Source organism: Gasterosteus aculeatus, chromosome 21, assembly GCF_964276395.1.
Source record: "Gasterosteus aculeatus chromosome 21, fGasAcu3.hap1.1, whole genome shotgun sequence".
Taxonomy (NCBI): Eukaryota; Metazoa; Chordata; class Actinopteri; order Perciformes; family Gasterosteidae; genus Gasterosteus; species Gasterosteus aculeatus.
In genome coordinates this window covers 687,982-709,869 of record NC_135708.1, presented here as the reverse complement: position 1 = coordinate 709,869, position 21,888 = coordinate 687,982, and the positions used below count along the sequence as shown (strand labels likewise).

Sequence of the window (21,888 nt, the reverse complement as noted above, 5' to 3'; positions counted from 1 at the left end):
TAGAAAGACAGACGGCTGGCAGTAACACGGAATGACTTTGGCCACCGATACTCCCTGTTCTGTTTTAATCTGGAGCCTGGCGACGGCCACTCGGGGAACGGGTCACTAATGAAGACAGGAAATGTTCCATTGGAGGTCCGTTTGAGAACAGCTCTGCCCCGGACTATAAATCTCATTTTTTATTCTGTTTTTGACTCATGGAGATATTAAACCAGCGACCAGTGTTGATAGATAACTTCTAAAAAACCCAACGAACACCGTAGAGTTGACAAGCGTTGGTAATGGCACAGATTTTATGGGAGTTCTAGCTTGTGATCCACTTCCTAAACGTGCATTGCACAAGTATCCGGCTATGATGATTGTAAACACGCACCAGGTTGGCTCTTTAGATCACAAAGCACAAGCACGGTTTTTCTTTGATAGTTTTGGAAACCCTCCAAATTATGAAGCATTCCCGCATGAAATAGTTAATTTTCTCAATTATAACTGCACAGACGTGTCTTATTCTAGAATAATCTTGCTACGGAATCTTGTACGGACATAATTTAGTTAATAACGATGCAATGGTCTGTCATTGTGTTCACAAAATACACCCCTCTGTGTGCTGTGGGGATACTTTTTCATGTCTACAATGTGCGATCTAATGTCGAAATATAATTTTATTCATTTTATCAGTCTTGTTGCCGATATAATACAATACATAAAACAAAGAAATGTGGATTAAGTATATTCAAAAGTGACATAAAACAAAATAATAGGCATTCACTACATTTGTTATAAGAAACCAACACAATTACATGTCAAAGAATAATGAAATCTTAAAGGTTTAACCATGAATAACCCATCAGCCAATGAGATTTAGCCTTTTTGGCCTTTGGGGTCTCAAAGGTTCTGCTACCTAGAGACCGACTAGTCTAAGACCTCGGACTGAATGAGGCCTGAAGGGGTGTTTTTATACAAAACCTCCACCCGATGGGTGTAGAAGGGTCTAAAACATTATACAGTGACACTTTTCACCAGGTCATACAAACGTGTGCCTTTGATCATTTGATCACTGATGATAATCTCGCCCTCGTCTGTCCATTATGTGCATTCAGCATGTTTCCTACTTTTTTTAGGCACGTGTCGGATGACATTACTCCAAATCACATCTCTTCTGAGCCCTTCATCAACATCTGTTGAGGCACAGCTGCTTTCATGGGGTGGTAGTGATGGAGACAATACGCCCGTCTCCCGCTCGCCCTGTCGCACCACAGACAAGTGTCTCTGTAAAATACCACCATGTGTTTGGGCCTTTTCATACATGTCGGCGTCAGGTTGCTTCAACACATCGGTTCATTTTGCACGGCCGGTCTTATAGAGCTGCGCTGCTCATGTTGCTGCTGCTTCATCCATTCAATCTGCTGCAGGGGACCAGAGACATTATTTGAGCGTGCTCCATTTGACTTCCCCCGGATGACGAGGTTAATTATAAAAGTAACGCTAATAAAAATCCCCCCGTCTGATTGAGCCTCTTTTCCTTCTTGTTGAGTCTGATCTTTTTATCGGCTACCAGTCTGATGAGATTCTTCTTCTTCTTTAAAAGCACAAACTGTTTGTCGGTCAACGGGATCTGACCTCTTAACACGTTGATCTCACACATCGCATTAATCCAATGTCTGTTTGCATCAGCCACAATGACTCTCCTCACACGGGGAGAGGATTCATACATGGATTCTACCAGAGTCACATTCCTCCACATGCGTGACCACATTCTGTGTCTGAGGGACAAAATGAGATAGTTAGTGTTTAAACTAATAGTGCGGCTAGTTTTACCCTGAATAAATACATTCTGCACTAAATACATACAGCTGAGATTTCTATGATGTACGTATTTGTTAAAAACATTGATAACTTCTATATCATTACTGCTGGCATTCATTAAATGGTCTCTGATGAGTAGGTTGTCTTTGTCCTGTGGTAGTAAAACATCATCACAGAGACTCTGGTAAGCCCTCTACAACGTATATAAAGGCTGCCAACATGAATAAATGTGCACCATGTTATCAAAACGCTGTGAAATATTCTTGATAAAGAGTCTTTGCTGGATTCGATGGTCCTCACTACCAAACTAAAGGGATGTTGTAGCCGCGCATCAAACCCTTGATCCCCATTAGTAGCCAGAGGGCAGCGTGGTGTAATCGGGCAACACCCGCCGCTTATTGTTCACCACTTGGACTTTCCTTTTTAAGACGGAACCTCTTCTTGTCCCGTTTGATGGTTTCAGACAGTCAACGTATGTGTGTTGTGATTGGCTACAGCAGATGGAACGAGACCAATCAGCGCGTGCGGCGTGACAACAGCCGCGTCACGGCCATTTAACGCGACGCCTTTGCATGTGACGCTGGTTTTACCTTGTAGCGTGTCGTGTGCGTAACATACAAACTGTGTGACGTCGTCTTCTTCGGCCCGGACACACACATCACATGTTTAGTTGGTCAGTCACCAAGATGTGGCCCGAGGGGGGAACCCGATCGCCGGCCCCTGATGTAAAGACAACGCTGTCTGTGTCGCAGTACAACAGCCTCTCCTGCAGCTTATCTAGCAAGTCGTAAAGCATCAACCTGGCGTGGGCCGTTGTCATGGCTCCTGTGAAGACATTTACGTCTCTCACACCAGAGTTGCTGCTGTCTGCATGACGCCGCTGCACCAAAGCCGCCTCATCTGGGATCAAACAGAATTGTCTCACATCAAACTGGTCGTGAACATGAACTGTGATCAGCTCACATGTTACTCCTCATGCTGAACCGGCCCCACAGAGAGTTTGTTACAGCTCCTCATGGCTTTGTGGACACACATTTAGTCTGGGTTTAGCTGAATGTCCTCCTTTTATTTCTCCCCATCAGCCTGTGTTTTGACGTGGCCCCGATAGCCTGATGCCTCCTGCTTGCATTTCATGAACGTCTTCACATGTCCACTAAACAATGTGCTTGTTTTGTTGGGAGAATGCCAGACTTCATGGGTGGACACAATCCGCTGACCCTTTTCCACAGACGTCTGTAGCTCCAGGGACCCAAACCCCAGACAGCTGCCTCTCTCTCTCACTGTGAACACACTCACAAGGTTGGTTCAAAGTGTCAGCACACAACCCGCACAGCGGGAACATGAGCTTTCCATGACATCTGTACGGCAAGACGGGGAGAAACAGCCCTCGGGGGGGGGGGGCACTGTGCACTTTATGAAGCCGTAGTAATTATCCATGGACTCAGAATCCCTGACGATAATCTGGAGGTGGCCGACGGGATGCTGTTTGTTTCTCTGTACAGTTGGATACAGACTTGTAAAGTCCTAGTATCTGATTTTTTCATCATCGCAGACCTTGTGGTACAACTTCATAGCATCTGTACGCCGGCCAAAGAGCCTTTGTAGGATCCAGATGGAGATGGAGCCACACTGTCTGCAGGTGGGGTGTGTCGTGTGTTCTGAAGCCCTGCAGGCGTTTACGACCTGTCACATGGTGGAAGATGATGACCTTCAGCCCCAGATACCTTTCAAAAGCCGCTACATCGGCATATGTTCATTTAGAAGGAGCGTCCTTGTCTGGGCGGATGAAATGTGCTAAACACAGATTGTTATCCCTGTTGTTTGCTGCGTACAGAAGACAATATCTGATCATAGGGGATGTTTCCTAGTTTTAAACGGGCCCCACCGCCTCCGCTTCCATTTCCTGCCACGGAGACCACGATGTCCAGTTCATGGTCCGTTATAGAGTCATCGTCACTTTGCAGCACATGAACAGATCTAAATGGTACGAGTCGTCTGCGTGGAGAACGGTTTGCACGTCGCTGGCCAACGACGCTCCATGTGACACAACATGGAGAACGCCGCCTTCATCAACACGGACTGACTCTGACGTTCCACCGCTCACTTTATTTCTCACCTCACTCGTCACTTTCTGTTGGCTGGTGTACTTTATCTTAAAGTTGAAATGTAACTTTTATTCCTTTATGTTTAAACTAACCCATCGCCTTATAGGCTGTACTTTATCCTCCAATGATGGAGCAGTTCTCCGCTGCGCGTCGGGCCTAACAACGCCCCCCAACTCTTACATTATTGAAGATAAAGTGCTGCTTTTATAATACGGTTACCAGCCACATTATGAATAGTAAGTAAATAGCTGCTTTCAGCACTAAACAGTTGTAGCCAACAAACGTTGTGTGTCTCATTTCAGGAGTCTAGAGACAAAATAGTCCCCGTACGTGCAGGTAAACAGCATCGGGTGCTGCAGCGTCTCCTTCATTCACATCGCTCATGACGTCCACCTTCATTGTCCGGTTGTGGAAGCTCGCGTTGACCCAAACTGATCATTTGTGGGATTTCTGGTCTCTTCTCGGCGATCGCCACAGAGCTGAACACTGAAATGTCAACGAACGGCACAAAATCTGACCTGTTACTTTGTGTGCAGTGATACGGAACGCTCGGGTCAATGTGACCAGCAACTGTTCATTATGGCTCAATAATGCACCGCGACTCACTCTCAACCAATCAGAGCGCTGCATTTCATCTACCCGTATTATAATATGCTACAAGCTGCTAGAGGTTTAGAGCTTAACAACAGGAATCCAAAGGGATGCATTTTACTTCAGGAGAACCTGAACGTGTTTCTATTTAGTCTCTAAAAAATGTCTCGTCTTCTATGAGGTCAAACACTACGTTGTGTTACCAGAACCTGCTGCAAACCCACAACTGGTTAATTACTATTTGTTCTGTCTGAGTCAATTGAAGGTATAAGGGCCCATTATAAATGCCTCTCATCCTCTCATCAGCAGATCTCATGTCATGGGAGGAATAGGTGCATGGGAGTCCTTACTGAATGACTTTGTATGATCAGTGTGTACAAATACATGACATGAGCATGTGCTGCCTTTTAGGCATTAGGCTTTTATTTTGTACAAGCTTTTATTTTGAAATGGTTTCATGCCGTAGGAGTTCCGGGGTTAGTTTCCTGTTAGTGGTTAGAGAAAGATGGTAGAATTAGCCAACATGCTTTCGTCATCCATGACAATCCACATCGTAAATGCTGCAGAAGCAATGTGGTAAGTTGATCATTTCATTGTTTTAATTGTAACGTAAAAGTTAAGATGCATATTTACAGTAAAAGGGGATTTGATGACTGTAATTAAAAACATTTTATTGACATATGTTTACGTACGACTTAAACGTCCGGGTTACGTATGTAACCCTAGTTCCCCGAAGGGACGGACGCTGCGTGTAATCGCAGTGGGAACGCCCTCAGCGTGACGCGTCTGAAGCATGAATGAAATCAGTCAATGGAGAGAAAGAGCGTACGGCGAGTGACGTCATCGACCAGGAAGCTCTAAATATCCCCAGAGCACACAACACGCCAGCTTAAAAGTTACTGAAGCAGCGACCCAAGGGGATGCCGAGAGTATGGCAGGACACGCAGCGTCCGTCCCTTCGGGGAACTAGGGTTACATACGTAACCCGGACGTTCCCCTTCAGGGACTACCGCTGCGTGTAATCGCAGTGGGAACGCAATACCCACATCCCCATACGACCAAATCCCCGTCGTGTGTCATCAGGAGACACAAACCGACGAGAGAACCTGAGCCCCTGGAGTGGAGCTAAGGTCAAGGGAATAAAATCTGACGAAAGTGTGCGGTGAGGACCAGCCTGCCGCATCACAAACGTCCAGAAGAGAAACTCCTGAAAGAAGAGCTGTAGAGGCCGCCATACTCCTGGTGGAATGAGCCCTTACAGCCAAAGGTGAAGGCTGATGGGCCGAACCGTAAGCAAGCGAGATGGCCTCGACCACCCACTTGCTCATCCTTTGCTTAGATGCAGGACACCCTTTCTTAGGTGACCCAAAACAGACGAACAGTTGTTCCGATCTCCTCCACAGAGAAGCTCTGTGGACATACGCATCTAAAGCCCTAACAGGGCACAGCAAATTAAGTTTCCTCTGGTCTGACGTCAGAAAAGGCGGAGGACAGAAAGCCTGCAGAGCTATAGGTCCAACCAAATTGGTTGGCACCTTAGGAACATAACCTGGTCTCAGACAGAGAAAGGCCTTAACCATACCAGGAGCAAATTCCAGACACGAGGGAGCCACCGAAAGTGCTTGAATATCACCAATCCTCTTTAGAGATGAAATAGCAAGAAGAAGGATAGTCTTAAGAGTAAGAAGCTTTTCCGAAACTTCCTCGATGGGCTCGAAAGGAGCAAGGGAGAGACCTTCTAATACGATGGCCAGATCCCAAGCTGGTACCCTCGTGCGAACTGCAGGCCTCAGCCTCAGGGTGCCACGAAGGAAGCGAGATATAAGTGGGTGTCTCCCAAGGGAACCTCCACTTGAAGGGGCGTGGTAAGCAGCTAAGGCCGCCACATACACCTTCAGTGTGGAGTGGGATAACCCTGTGGAGAGACGGTCCTGCAGAAAATCCAGCACCGTACCAACCGGGCAGTTGACTGGGTCCTGCTGGCGCTCTCCACACCAAGAGGTGAAAAGCTTCCACCTCGCGGCATATAACTTCCTTGTGGAGGGAGCTCTGGTTTGGAGGATGGTCTCAACGACCTCAGCCGAGAGACCAGAATCTATGAGCTGGGCCCCCTCAGAGGCCAAGCCCACAGCCTCCATAGCTCTGGACGGGGGTGAAGGATCGACCCACTCGCCTGAGAGAGCAGATCTCTCCTGATCGGTATCTCTAGGGGAGAGCCGTCGAGGAGAGATACTAGGTCCGAAAACCATACTCGGGCCGGCCAGAACGGGGCTATAAGCAGGAGACTGAGCCCGTCCCGGCGAACCCTCTCCAGAACTCCTGGGAGCAGAGCGATCGGGGGAGAAGCGTACAGGCGTGGCTCTCTCTCAGCCAGCCAGCCCCACTGGGGCTGGCTGGCTGAGAGAGAACCACAGTGGACAGTGTGATGTCTCTCGGGACGCAAATAGGTCTACCTCGGCACGACCGAAATGTCCCCATAGGAGCTCCACCACCTCGGGGTGAAGACTCCACTCCCCGGGCCTCGGCCCCTGCCTCGACAGGATGTCTGCCTCCTGATTCAAATACCCCGGGAGATAAATAGCTCTGAGAGAGAGAATTTTCCCCTGGGACCACAGAAGGATCTGACGTGCCAGCCTGTAAAGCGGGCGAGAACGCAGACCCCCCTGGTGGTTGATATAGGAGACCACCGATGTGTTGTCTGTCCGGACAAGAACATGGTGGCCTCTTAGGTCCGGGAGGAAGAGTTTCAGGGCCTGAAACACTGCCAACGTCTCTAGACAATTTATGTGCCATAGACGGTGATGGTCCTCCCACAGACCCTGAGCGGGGCGACCACTCATGATCGCCCCCCAACCAGTGAGAGAAGCATCTGTCGTTAGCATTACGCGACGACAAGGAGCTCCCAACACAGGGCCTTGGGACAGAAACCAAGGATCTTTCCACATAACCAGGGCGCGATGACACCGTCGCGAACTCATGATCATGCGAAGCGGATTTCCCCTCGGGGAGAATCCTCTGGTTCTGAGCCACCACTGTAACGGTCTCATGTGCAGGAGGCCAAAAGGTATCACGTTGGACGCAGCCGCCATGAGACCAAACAGTCTCTGGAACTGTTTTACAGTGGATGACCGGCCTAGCTTGACTTGATGTACTGCGGCGAGAATCGAAGCAACACGAGCAGGTGACAATTGTGCCTGCATCGTCGTCGAATCCCACACTACACCGAGAAAAGTGGTTCTCTGTAATGGAGAAAGAACACTCTTCTTGGCGTTGAGTCTCAACCCCAACCTCTTGATGTGAGCAAGAACGACATCTCGATGCCGAACCGTCAGATGTTCCGATTGAGCTAGAACTAACCAACCGTCTATATAGTTCAGAATACGGATGCCCTGCAGCCTGAGCGGATCTATAGCTGCATCTATACACTCCGTGAACGTGCGGGGTGACAGTACTAGGCCAACTATCTTCTTTTTCTCTCCCCACTGAGAAACATTGGGAAGCATTTCCCATTCCGCCAGGAACTCTACTAAGGGAACCAGCCTCTCGAGGCTGGCCTCTGGACGAACATCCCGAGTGACAGACACAGCGCCCTGTAACATACTGGCAGGAAACAGCTGGTCTGAACACTCCACTCTTTTCTCCGGGGCGACCACTCATGATCGCCCCCAACCCGTGAGAGAAGCATCTGTCGTTAGCATTACGCGACGACAAGGAGCTCCCAACACAGGGCCTTGGGACGGAACCCAAGGATCTTTCCACATAACCAGGGCGCGATGACACCGTCGCGAACTCATGAACATGCGAAGCGGATTTCCCCTCGGGGAGAATCCTCTGGTTCTGAGCCACCACTGTAACGGTCTCATGTGCAGGAGGCCAAAAGGTATCACGTTGGACGCAGCCGCCATGAGACCCAACAGTCTCTGGAACTGTTTTACAGTGGATGACCGGCCTAGCTCGACTTGATGTACTGCGGCGAGAATCGAAGCAACACGAGCAGGTGACAATTGTGCCTGCATCGTCGTCGAATCCCACGCTACACCGAGAAAAGTGGTTCTCTGTAATGGAGAAAGAACACTCTTCTTGGCATTGAGCCTACATCCCGAGTGACAGACACAGCGCCCTGTAACATACTGGCAGGAAACAGCTGGTCTGAACACTCCACAACCCTCCTCGGAGGGGGCGAGCGTCCCTCGGGAAATCGCTCGCCGAGTCTCTCTACGCCCTGTGTAGGCAGGGTTAGTAGAACAGACCCCTGAGGGCATCGGGAAAGACAGGGCACCGTGTTCTTGTGCGGTGAACTCAAGTCTCTCCCGATGGGGAACCACCCTCAGAGTCCTGACGTTCAGCCCGTCAGGACTTTTTCGACGCGGCCTTCCTGGCGACAATGACTGTCCTCAGATCAGTCCTGCCCCGAGAAGGCCGTCTCTCTAGATGGAAGAGCCGGTGCTTTAAGTGAAACCGAAGAAGCAGGAGAGAGATAGCTCGCGAGCGTCTCCTCTGCCTTCGGCATTGTCACATAACCAGCAGATTTTGCACCAAAAAAATGTTTTGTTTTGTTTTTGTTTTTTTGTTTTTTTTCCATAAAGCATTAGATTGATTCGTGTAAATTCTGCTAGAAACCGGTCTAACCCAGGTCTTTGAAACCTCATCATGAAGGTCTGGGAAGAACGGTAAGCACCGGCGAGAAGGTTGAGGTCGTGCAGACAGAAATCTATCATCAAGTTTGCTTCTAATTATAGAATCCTGTCTATCAGCTGGCCACTCGATACTGAGCTTTTCAACAGCGCGAGATAACACATCCATCAAACCTTCATCATTTGCAGTATAATGTGAGACACTAGTTTCCTCTGATGCAAAACTTTCGACATCCAGATCCTCAGAACTGGATAATCTCAATTCAACATCATCATGTGCCTCCACCTGGGCAGAAGTAACCGCCGCAGCGCGTGCTTCCGAAACCGGGTGAAAGGCACTGGATCCCGCCGGAGAAGGCTGAGATAGGGCGGGGCCCGTCTCAACATCGCCGGTGAGATCCATCTGCGAACCCCAAGACAAGCGCCGCCGCTCTGCCTCAACAGAAGCGGGACCCGAGCCTTGGGGAGCTCGCAGCATACCACTCTCCTCAAAGAGCGAGTTCTAAGAGGAAAGCGTTCGCAATGCTTACAGTCGACTCCCTCAAGAGCCGACTGGGCATGTTGAACACCCAAACAAGCCACACATAACTTGTGTGAATCCCCACCCGTGATATATCGAGTACAGGGAGGAACACACTTCTTATACTGCTCGCTCATATTGTTTTTTTTATATATATAAACATATAGTGATAAACTCCTGACAGAACAGACAAACACAATCGACAGATTCAGACACACATACCGAGCTGCTGAAGTAAAAAAAGCTGGCGTGTTGTGTGCTCTGGGGATATTTATAGCTTCCTGGTCGATGACGTCACTCGCCGTACGCTCTTTCTCTCCATTGACTGATTTCATTCATGCTTCAGACGCGTCACGCTGAGGGCGTTCCCACTGCGATTACACGCAGCGGTAGTCCCTGAAGGGGAACTATTGTGTACCTGGTGTTTGTTACAGTTTTCACTCTTCTGTCTGTGACATGATATAAAGAGCCACAGTAAACAGCTTGAGAAGCTACTACAACTCAACGCGTCATTTGGAGGAAGAGTTTAGCTAGTTGAATAGCCGCGGTTGCTACACCGTAGCGAAGACAACATAGAGCATATTGGGGTCGGGGTCAGAAAGTTCCGTGAACTTCCAGCGATCGTGTGTAAACGAAACATTTTCTCTTCAAAATGCCGACTTGTTGCGTCGTGGACGGCAAATCGCACCAGTTGTGGACTCAAGTTTTTTAGGGTTCCTGCAGGATCTCATCCTTTTCAAAAAAATAGACGACGTCTGTGGCTTTAAACGGGCAGACTGGGACAATGCTACGATCAAAGAAGCTCGTGTTTGCAGTGTTCACTTCATAGCAGGTAAAGTCATCCTTTATCACCCTTTTCTGTTAGATTAAACTCCAAAGCCAGGATTGTGTGAACAATTTTCTGTACACTAGAATCAATTCAAATGAGTGTCTGAGAATAGTGTGCCGTACTCGGACATCTGCCGGGATCTTCCGCTCTATGGAACTGTGTATTTCCTTCATCCACGGCACCCACTGTTCTGCCATCAGTGTCCGAGACCATTAAAATACGTTGAGAAAGTGTCAGTTGATCCATATTTTTATGGTTTGAATTTGATGTTACCGCTTCTGTCCCCGTTCATTCCTCAATTCCTGTGGTCGCAAACCCTGGTCTATTAACGTTAACCACGCAATGTTTTCTGACCCCAGGCTGCGCGCCCACCTACCCGTTCTACCGGATGATTGCAAACATTGAAGGGGTCTATTCCTCAATGGAAACAGAACAAACTCCCAAATACAACAGTAACAAGCAGCATGTTGATGTATAAGCTGAATATCAGTTAGCAGAGGAGCGTTGGGGACACAGGAAGTCACTGGTGACCTCTCTGTGACCTCTGGCTTGGGTAAGACCACTTCCTGTTCAACAAAGGAGACGGCGGTATGAGGATCATCAGACTGTGTGGTTAATGCTGCTAATCACCACTCTCATTCATTCACATTGATTTATTATTAACATTATTGTTTAATGTTTCTTTTGTAAAATGGGACATGAGGTGTTTCTCCCAAACAACCTCCATCAGTCCATGTATGAATGTGATGTGATTTCCTCTGAGCATAATACTAATAACTCTGTAGTACCTTGGATGAGCTCGTAGATGTTGCAGGAGTTGGTGCCGTGGTCTTTAACGGCATACCAGGTCTCAGAGATGGACATGGCCTGCAGACAGTTACAGCTCTGGGTTAAATGAAAGGGAAAGAGACACTGTGCTTCTCCTGCAGCCACTCGGCTGGCTGCAGGAGAAGATCCTCTTCCTTACTCCCTTTCACAAAGACATTGCAGGTCTTTGGTCTCTTTGGCTGATGTTCCCGTTTATTACTCTTCACAAATGACAAAACAACTCGATGTGACTTGGCTTCCTGGTCTGGCTCGGTGTGTCTGCTTTGCAGTAAAAACGCTGTGATCTCCCCGTCAGCCATGCATCATTACCTGAGTCAGCACTTTAGTTGGGAGTGAAAAGCTACGGAAAGGTGACAGCAGGAGAAGAAGTGACAGGAGGCCAGCCGGTAGTTGATGTGCTCCACGTAGCGTGTGAAGGGAGTGGTGTGTTTGGCTGCTATGTGGACACAAGCAGACTGCAGCTGCACAGAGAACACATACTAGTTAACTAAAAGTAATTTCACTCACTCAGACTTTCATATAAAAGACTGAAAAGACATGAACTAAATACACGTTCAGCTGAAATACGTGTGTGTGTCACAGACAGACAGCAACGGTCTCACATGTTTTCACAAGGTCGCTGACGGTCAACCACCTTAATCACATTATTTAAACAAAGTGACCTGTTCAAACTATTTAAGAGAAGCGCTTCAATTTCTACCTTCTACACCTTATTTATTGTAATCAAATCCTCTGCAGTTCATCGGTTGGTGTTTGTCAGCCTCTGTGGCTGTAACACACTCGTCTTACCAACTTAATAACACAAGTTGACCAATGGTTGGGGACCATTTAGTGGCCTTCATTAGTCTCTGGATACTTGGGGCACATTAGTATTTATAAAGCCCGTCCTTGGCCTGCTCTCCTCTTCTCTTACTAGCTACTATATGTTATCCTCTAGAAATCAATCAAAGTAGCATGAAAGCCTTGGGAGTTCAGTCTGTAGTGACCCTGAACATATGAACCATGAATGTAGACCTTGTGACGGCACCACAAGAAGAGTTTGTGGACATTCAGTCATTAGCGTTGCCAGGCAACAGCCTTGTTTGCACAGATGGTTTGTGTCATGTGACAGTGTTTGGTTGTTTTGGTGGGGACCAATAATTGGGACCATCGTTGTCATCCACACACACCTGGTACAGACACCTGTGTCCTCCCATGGTGCAGCCAGCCATGGTTCTCCACATGTTAGTCTGTGACAGCAGGGATTCATAAACCACTCTGCAAGGTGTCCCAAAGTACCTGCGTGAGAAAATACAGCACCGTGCTCACTGAACGTGTGTTTAGGTGCACGGGACCACTCGGCTTGTTAACACGCAGCACTGCAGCTTGCAAATGAAACGGCGCCATCTAGTGGACATTAGCTGTACATGTTGGTCTGAGGCTTCATGACAACTGTGTCTCCTCTTTATTAGGAAGCCTTTAAAGGCTACAGGTCACATTCTAGTCACAACACAACATATATGTATATATATATATATGTTCAATTCTGTTTGGCTTCCAAACTCTCAGCCAATGAGTGTCAACAGAAGACGACATGTCCCACCACATGTCCCTTCTGTCTCAGGGACTGTAAGAAGAATGAAGATCACAGTTAAACTCTTTCTCCATCACTCATGTGTCCCTCAACAAAACATCTCATGGTGGAGCTGAATAAGAATTCACTTCATTATTCTGATGTTACCAACGATGTCTTGACAGAGAAGCATCATCTTCTCCAGTATGGTCTGGTATGTTTGCTCCAGAGTCCAATCTCACATGTTGTACTAATGGACACTAGAAGACCACATGTTCATTACATAGCTCTTAATCCATGGACAGGATGAGACGTTTCACCATTTCCATCTTCATCAACATCATCGTCGTCATCTTCTCGATCTTCATCATCTCCAATTCGTCTCCAATTCTTGGACGTCTGGTTCCACTTCATCTAAAGAAAAGCATGTTTGATGAGCACTCTCACCCCGTCACACTGCTTGGTTGTTGAATTTATCTTCCTGTAATTCTCTTTGTAACCATTTTTAAAATAACCAATAAAGTTCATAAATCTGGTAGATGCCTTCAATCTCAATCTCCTCAAGAGATTTTCCTTCTTCCAAGAGATCCTTTCGCCATTGCCAGGAGAAGCTTTGAGATTTTTGACTTTTTCTGAGACACCCTGAAAAGACAGAAGTGTCCTCTGACGGGTAGAAACACGCCATCAGCTTGTGTTTGTCCTCCAGTGTGGAGAAGTATAAAGTGAATGTGAGACAGTCGTGTACTACTGTATTCTCCCAATGAGCCACATGTAGCGTCTCGCTGTGTGAAAGAAGAATACTTTCTAACTCACATGATTGACACAAAATGCACCCAAAGCATCTTCTGCTGTTGGAGCAGCTAAATACAGAAGGTCAAATGGCTCTGCTTCACTTTTACTGGGACTTTAAGGGCCGGTTAACTTGTAAAAACACACATATGGGGAATAAAAGGGAACATAAAGGCACCATTGAGCGCCACGGCCAACAAGAATCCCCATATTGTACGTTATCTCCTGGCCTGAACATCTCTCCTTCACAGCAAACAGGCACACGTGTGGCCTTCCTTTCACACTCATGTTTGTAACTCTGCAGCTGCTTCATGTGCTGGAGGAAGGAGGATCATCCAGAAGTTCTACATTCAGGCTGCCTGTAGTATTGTCACTAACTTCTTTGTTCCCCACATGTCACACTTGCTGATTGACTGAGCTTCAGATGCACGGACTCACTGTGGAACTCAGGCCCACATGGGGAATGAGTTCTTTCAGTCTGGATGCTTATTGACAGGAAACAGCAGAGAGCCGGTTAGCTGAGCCGTGATGCACAGGCTGAAGTTCTGTACCACAGCCTCACCAGACACCGACTTTGGTTTACATCCATAGATTGGCCTTTCCCTGCCATTGCACATCTGGATGAGCAGATGTACCAAAGGCATTACATCAAGTTGGATAATCAGTGTAAAAGCATCACTACAGAATATAGTGCAGTGAAGGAGCAGCAGGATGCACAAACCTACATATCCATGAGAGATGGATCTCACAGGTTAGTCGGCCTTTAAAGGTCAGTTACCTTTAACTCTCCAAGAACGTTGCAAACCAGCATCCGGAAGCTTCCCATCAGGGAGCCAGGAAGTAGTCGGTGACGGTCCTCATGCGTTTGTGCGTGAGGAGGTGAAGCCGAGCCATGAAACCTGGAGAAACGTCCACATAGAATCACCTTGGACCTTCATATCAGCCCTGGACATGGCTGGAGATCAAAGTGACCTACGATGAGTTTGACACACCTGCTTTAGAGCAGAATGAGGATGTACTTTATTGTAATCATTTCTTTCAGCTACAATAACCATGTTATTAAGAGATGGAAAGTTAAAGCCGTTCCTCTTTCTGTCCACGCTGCACAACGCGTGTTTTATTGCATTTAGTGGCAATGCTGCTGCTGTTTGTCTTTTATTTTGGCGGGAAATCCCATTTAACACTTTCAATACTCCACTTTGTGAGGAGATAAACTCCACCCTGTTATCAAATGTGTGCTTGTGCTTTGTGTGTTTTTGTTGGTGACTTAAGTGTGATATTTGGTGCAGAATGAAAGCTTCAAGTTGCACCTGAAGTAGCGAGCTCAGTAGTTTGTGTTGTTGTGAGACGGCTCTGCGTGAAGGTTAATAAGGTTAATAAAGCAACTTATTCATTACTCATTTCTTTATTTACTCACTTCCTTCTTCAACATGCTGCACCACCAATGTTTCCTCTGTGCTATTGACACAGCAACAGGGCTGTAGAATAAATACAGATATTATGGAGGAAATAGTACAAAAGTCAATAGTACAGCATCTTTAAAAAGGATCAGAGTATTTCATGTCAAAAGAAATAATACAGCGTGTTGAAAGCATCTTTATTTGATGGCCTGTTTAAACATGTACAGTTGTTTCCAATAAAAGTCATTTATTAACATTAGAGCCAAACAATTCTATTTCTGTTAAAGTAACACATGGAGTAAATGTTGTAAATGACATTATAGGGAATAAAAACACAAGTAACGCATATTCAATATTTCCTTGAGAGGTTTGCTGAACCATTAAAAAGCTTCTTGTTCAAAACAAACCTGATTATGTGAAATTAGATTTGATTTCACTCAACAGATTTAGAAAGATTTGAAGTTAAAATGGGCTCAGAAAGAATTACACATTTATATTTTCCTTCTTCACCTTGTTTTTATTATTGCTGATGAAGCGCACACACACATAAGGACACATTTGTCTCATATGGGGGGACAGATGAAAGAGCGTCTTATAAAATGTCTTCTTGAACACATAAAGATGAAGATTAAAGCCTAATTAGGAGCCAATATCTAAATGATCATCTATTGATTGAAGGAGCACAGCAGCATTAAGCTGAGCTCTTTCACACTTCCATCTGAGTCCCAGAGAGCTGTGGACCCCCCAGAGTCCAGACCAGCTCAGGTACCCCTCACCTGCTCCACCTGCATCTACACCCACATGAACCACCATCAGCTGTACAGACTGAACTATGTGGTGAGCAGAGAGGAAGGTTCTCCACCAGGAGGAGACTCTCCCTCCTGAAGAGGACACAGAGACACTGAGGAACCAGAACCAGACCAGGACAAGAACCCAGGATAAAGAGGTTCAGTGAATGTGGTGCTGAAGGTGTGGAGGTGGATCAGTGTGTCAGAGGAGACTCTGTAGAAGGACAGAGAGCCAGCAGGACAGTCCACATACACTGCTACTCTACCAGAGGAGGAGGAGGAGGAGGAGGTGATGGATGTTTCTGTCTTATTGTGACAGACAGAGTAACCTCCACCATAGCAGATCAGACTCCAGGACTGATCATTGTATCCAAACAAACAGTCTAAACTGTCTCCTTTCCTCCTGATTCCTCTGTAACTCACTGATACATAAACGTCTCCTCTCCACTCGACCTCCCAGTAACAGCGACCAGTCAGACCAGTTCTACACAGCAGCTGAGGCCAGGAGTCAAATCTGTCTGGATGATCAGGATGTGACTGATCCTCCTTCACACATGTCACCTTCCTGTTGTTGTCAGACAGTTTGAGTTGGTTGTTTGCTGTGTTTGTGTCGATTGTGAGTTCACAGGAATCTGATGAGAGAACAAGACACAATACAGCTGCAGTTATTAATCATGTGTTCATCTACTGACACGTTGATGATGACGTCACAGAGGTGAATGAGTGATGTCACAGTGTGAAGATGGTTGAATCTTCATGAATCAAAGCACACTTACACTTCCTCAGACCTGGTCTCAACCATCGGACTCCATCAGGCTCCACCCTGAAAGGAGGAGGGGGGTCAGAGCAGCATGGAGACATGGACATTACATCACTCTCACACACAGCTTTGTCCTTCATGTCCACATGGAGCACCTCTTCTTCTTCTACCACTACTTACAGACGACCACAGACTGTCAGTCAGGCGTCACACAGCGACGAGGTGCTGGAATATATTCATGAAGAAGATGAATGGATAACAAATAAGAAATGGACCTGTCTTTTGAACACATGAAGGACGGCAGCGGAGGATTTTCCTGAGACCATCTACCTAAAACTACAACATCATGTCACAAATATATGCAAACTAGCAACCCAAGTTGATCGGCTGCAATCTGCCGTCCCTGCAGGACTTGTTCGCTTCCAGGTCTCTGAAGCTAGCTAAAAAGATCGCGGCCGACCCCTCCCACCCCGGACAAAAACTGTTTGTGCCCCTTCCATCTGGCAGGAGGCTGAGGTCCATCAGGACTAAGACCTCCCGCCACACCAACAGTTTCTTCCCATCGTCTGTCTACTGTCGCGCACTAACCGCCAAGACAAATTCCTTGTATGTTTGACATATTTTGGCTAATAAATGTTTCCTGATTCCTGATTCCGGAAGTTGAAGAGGCCAGGAGGGGGCGCCACTTCCCCGTCCTGAGGGCAGAACAGACGTGTAGCAGAAAAGAGCTGCTGCACAAACTACCAGAGAGGTCAAAAGTCTTCACATTCATTACTCAAGTACAAGTATAGATACTCGGCTTTAATAAGAGGATCGACTCAAGCTTTTTACTTCAGTAAAAGTATAAAAGTACTGGTTTCAAAACTACTTAAAGTGTAAAAGTGAAAGTAAGGGAAGAAAATGTCCATTAAGGACAAACTCTTAATGTGTGACCTCGCTCACAGAACATGTCAGTCCGTTACAATATGATCAAAGCTGCCTTCAGATCACATGACCTGCCGTTCAGATGATGGAAACATGGCGACATTCAGAGAGGAGACGCTGAGACAACAGAGGGACAAATGTGTCCACCCGCATGCTGCAGAACCTAAACACATAAAAGCAGAAGCCATTTTCCAGTGAGGCTGAATGACGCGAGTCGGAGGACGTCCACGTTGTCCCATTGATCAGGTGGACTGCAGTGTCTCCCCGTTGTACTACTTCATGGGGGGCACCCCTGTTATAATGATGGAAACACTGAACTGGCTTCGGTCGCTTATCAAAACATCGGCCAAATAAGCCGTTTTTCAGACTTCATGAGCAAATACAGAATCCCTTTGTGTTCATTTCTAAAGCCGCATAAAGACACACGTGACTTTATTTAAGGCGCTGCGCTACTTGCAAGTCGCTGTGTTGTGGCAGATTCTCCATAAAGGTAGAAAACAACAAACTCATGGTCATGAAGGTCCTCATGTAACGTTACATGGAATCTGCATGAGGAGGAGGAGGAGGGTCCACGTCGCTAAATACCAACTGAGATCGGCTTGTGGCTTCTGACAAAGGATCCTTCCACTGACCACTTTTCAATTCAATCAGCGCTTCCAAGATGTTTCTGTCATTGAGAAAGAAATCAAGCTGTTCTCAACTCCCTTCCTGCTGGATGCAGAAGAAGTGGAAGAGAGTCTGCAATTAGAACTCATCGAGATGCAGCTCCTCTCCCTACCCGACTTCTACCGGAGCTTGGAAAAGGCCAAGTTTCCTCTGATGCGACGCCACGCAAAAAGAACGACCAGTCTGTTTGGCACAACATACATATGCGAGCAAACATTTTCTCTGTTAACTCTGAACAAAAGCAGATTGAGAACCAAAATGAGCGACAGCCATCTCTGTGATGTCCTTCACATCTCAACCAGCAAACTTACTCGTGACCTGCCAGCCGTCCTTCAGTCCAGAGCAGCATCACTGCTCCCATTAAGTGCAACACTGTTCCCATTGTAGGCGAGTTCAAATGTATTACACAGTATTCATGTGTTCAAAAGCCCAATTAACTCAATTAAAGTTGATAACATTTTCTAAAACACGTTAGCTGATGAATGATTTGCATAAGTAGGTTAAATAAAGCCTTCCCTCTTTATACAGGGCTGTGAAGGGGGTCCCCATCCTGACGAAGAAGCAATCTGAGGATGAGCTGCCAACCCTTTTTGTAAAAAAAACGAAAACCCATTAATGGAGAGATGTGATTTATGCAGTTTTTTTTCTTTAAGTTTATTCAATTATCAAGCATAATTTACCTACATTTAATTGATTTTATTTGAAAATAGATAAATAAAAACCCATACATAGAAAGATGTGATGTATGCAGTTTTTTCTGTCAGTATAATAAATTATCAAGCATCATTTACCTACATTTGATTGATTGATTTGTATTACTGTTAATACACTAGAGGTGATATACCTTAACTTTAGTGAGCGGCTCAACCTTTCACATATTTTTCTGTCTGTGGCCCTCAGTGAAAAAAGTTTGGACCCCCCTGCTTTAATACGTGGAACACTTCCTGCATTTCGCTCTCGCTCGCCCCTCGCGTCCAGTAGTTGTATTACACTGTTTAACGTTCCCGTCTTCCTCGGTGGTTTGATTTAACGGTCTCACTTCCGCCCCGCTGCTCTCGCTCGCCCCCTAGTGTGATAACCGGCACTCCGCTTGTTGTTACGCGCAACCGCACCGCCGTTCCTTCCCTGCACCCCCCTCGTCTCCCCCCCCTCTCTCTCTCACCCCTTCTGTGCTCACACACACACACACACACACACACACACACACACACTCTGGTTTTGATTGCTTGTTTAGTGAGTAGGTTTAAAATAAGTGTTATGGGGATTGTTGGTTGCAGTTATAGGTGATCTTGATCGGTGTTCCTGTGAGTTAATAAACCCTGTTATACTTTAAAGAACCGTTTTCCTGTGTTTACTTGTGCATTTATATGCTGGTGACCGTTGACATACATCGCCAGTGCTCGAACTTAACTCCTTCCAACATCTTCACCCTCAAGGAGTGAATACCAATTATGAGACTTGATTTATAGTATTGGTTATTGGTCCCTGTTAGCTCAGGGCGGTGCCCCGTTATTTATTCATTCTGAGAAGTATCTTAGTGATTATTAATAATTCTATTAATGTCCATAAGTTAGTTCCTCATTTGCTAGTAACCTAATACGACCCCCTAGCCGCTCCCAACACTTCTCATGCAACCACAATCACATTCACTCCATCCGGATGGCAACATTTATCTGGATAGGGTTTTTTTGGTATGTTCTGTTCATTTCTACGATATAGTTGATACTAATTCCAGGTCCACCATCAGCTGTTGGTTCTTCACTGAGCGTCTGTGGCCGACTGTCACCTGTAGCTTCAACAAGTCCACTCTTATCATCCAGGGAACCGTCTCTCAGTGCAAAGCACCAAAAGCAGGTGAAGCTGAACTCCTTTAAAACACCAAACGTTCCTCCTGTGATGATCCATCAAGACGCTTTGAACAGATTGTTTCTCTGACTGTATGTCTCTTAATAATAATGTCTGGACTAAAGGACAAACACACACTGGAGGCAGGGGACCAGCATCTAAACATCCAAGTGTTGTTTGAGTTGTTAAGAGCCCACAAACCTGCAGAGTGACCACGTTGACTCATATCAACCCACCATGATGCCGTCAACGTGTCAGGAGACACTGTCCTCTCTAATAACGTGGAGACAAAGCTCCAGAGAAACAAGGCTTTCATCACCTTCCTCCCTGTTCAGGCTCATCCTGGCTACTGTTCCTCACTACTTCTGTCTGTGTTGATGGTCTCATGTGGGACACAAACAGTTTGATGAGTCTCTGGTAGTTTGAGGTCAGCTTGGCGTGTCAGGGTCTTATTAACCAGGCTGACAGTGGGACAGAGAAAAGGTTTCCAGCTCTACCTCTTCTACCAGACTGATGGTCTGTGGCTGCAGCCTCTTCATACCTGAGAGTCTCCAGTCTCCAGTGAGGGTCCTCCAGTCCAGCAGACAGCATTTTCACTCCTGAGTCTCCTGGATGATTGTAGCTCAGGTCCAGCTCTCTCAGATGGGAGGGGTTGGAGCTCAGAGCTGAGGCCAGAGAAGCACAGCCTTCCTCTGTTATCAGACAGCCTGACAACCTGCAGACACACAGAATAAGACACATGTCACATGATGTGAGGGAGCTGTGAGGGCTGGAAGGTCACTGCAGTACTGAGATACTATCAGGTACAGAGGGGTCACATTAACATGGTTACTGACTGGTTTCCAGTCACAACTAAACACCCACTAATGTACATCAACAATCTGATAACATTACTACTAACTTTATAATGTCAAATATTTACATTGAAACATTATATTGAAAATAAAGACATTTTTATGGAAATAGTTGTAAAAGACATATTTGATTTAAATCATGCAAGCAGAAAGAATCTTATGAAAGTCATTAATGTACCATGGATGTAAATAAAGACACCAAGTGGACTTTAATTGAATCCTGACCTGAGAGTCTCCAGATCACAGTGTGGACTCTTCAGTCCAGCAGAAAGCAGCGTCACTCCTGAATCCTGCAGGTTGTTGTTACTCAGATCCAGCTCTCTCAGACTAGAGGACTGGGAGCTGAGAACTGAGGACAGAGCGTCACAGCTTCTCTCTGAGAGGTTACAGCCACTCAGTCTGAAGAGAAGGATGAAGAAGAAGCAGTAAGTTTAAAAGATGGCAGCATATTTAAGTTCTGATGTATGAATCTAACTCTCTCTTTACTTACAGAACTTTGTTGGAGGCTTTGACCACTGGCAGCAGCCTCAGAAGAGCCTTCTCTGAAGCAGAGTATTTATTCAGGTCAAACACCTTCAGATCTTTTTCGGATGACAGTAAGATGAAGACCAGAGCTGACCACTGAGCAGGAGACAGTTCATCTGTGGAGAGACGTCCTGATCTAAGGGACTCTTGGATCTCCTCCACTAGAGAAACATCATTCAGTTCATTCAGACAGTGGAACAGATTGAGGCTTTTCTCTGGAGACACATTCTCACCGATCTTCTCCTTGATGTACTGGACTGTTCTCTGATTGGTCTGTGAGCGACTTCCTGTCTGTGTCAGCAGACCTCGTAAGAGAGTCTGATTGGTCTCCAGGGAAAGACCCAGAAGGAAGCGGAGGAACAAGTCCAGGTGTCCATTAGGACTCTGTAAGGCCTCGTCCACAGCACTCTGGTAGAGACGTGTTGGTTTGTCTCTAAAGACTTTAGACCACAGGGAGGTTGTTTGTTCTTCTGAC

General features: G+C 46.5%; 1 protein-coding gene and 3 long non-coding RNA genes across 9 annotated transcripts in view; 2 read left to right on the top strand and 2 right to left on the bottom strand.

The window, feature by feature from the left end:
- Positions 1–21,888, top strand: part of LOC144390396 (uncharacterized) — a 265,667-nt gene that overhangs the window by 170,065 nt on the left and 73,714 nt on the right. The gene's annotated exons all lie outside the window — the stretch shown is intronic.
- LOC144390267 (NLR family CARD domain-containing protein 3-like) overlaps positions 1–21,888 on the bottom strand; it is a 48,977-nt gene that overhangs the window by 22,258 nt on the left and 4,831 nt on the right. The window lies entirely within an intron of this gene.
- Positions 13,465–21,888, top strand: part of LOC144390401 (uncharacterized) — a 54,463-nt gene continuing 46,039 nt past the window's right edge. The window contains exon 1 of the long non-coding RNA XR_013454439.1: positions 13,465–16,128. This is a non-coding gene — a long non-coding RNA (uncharacterized LOC144390401). The remainder of the gene's footprint in view (positions 16,129–21,888) is intronic.
- Positions 15,548–20,528, bottom strand: LOC144390351 (uncharacterized). The gene is made up of 2 exons (XR_013454377.1): positions 16,616–20,528; positions 15,548–16,471 (listed from the first exon to the last, which is right to left on the bottom strand). It is a non-coding gene; the product is annotated as an uncharacterized LOC144390351 (long non-coding RNA).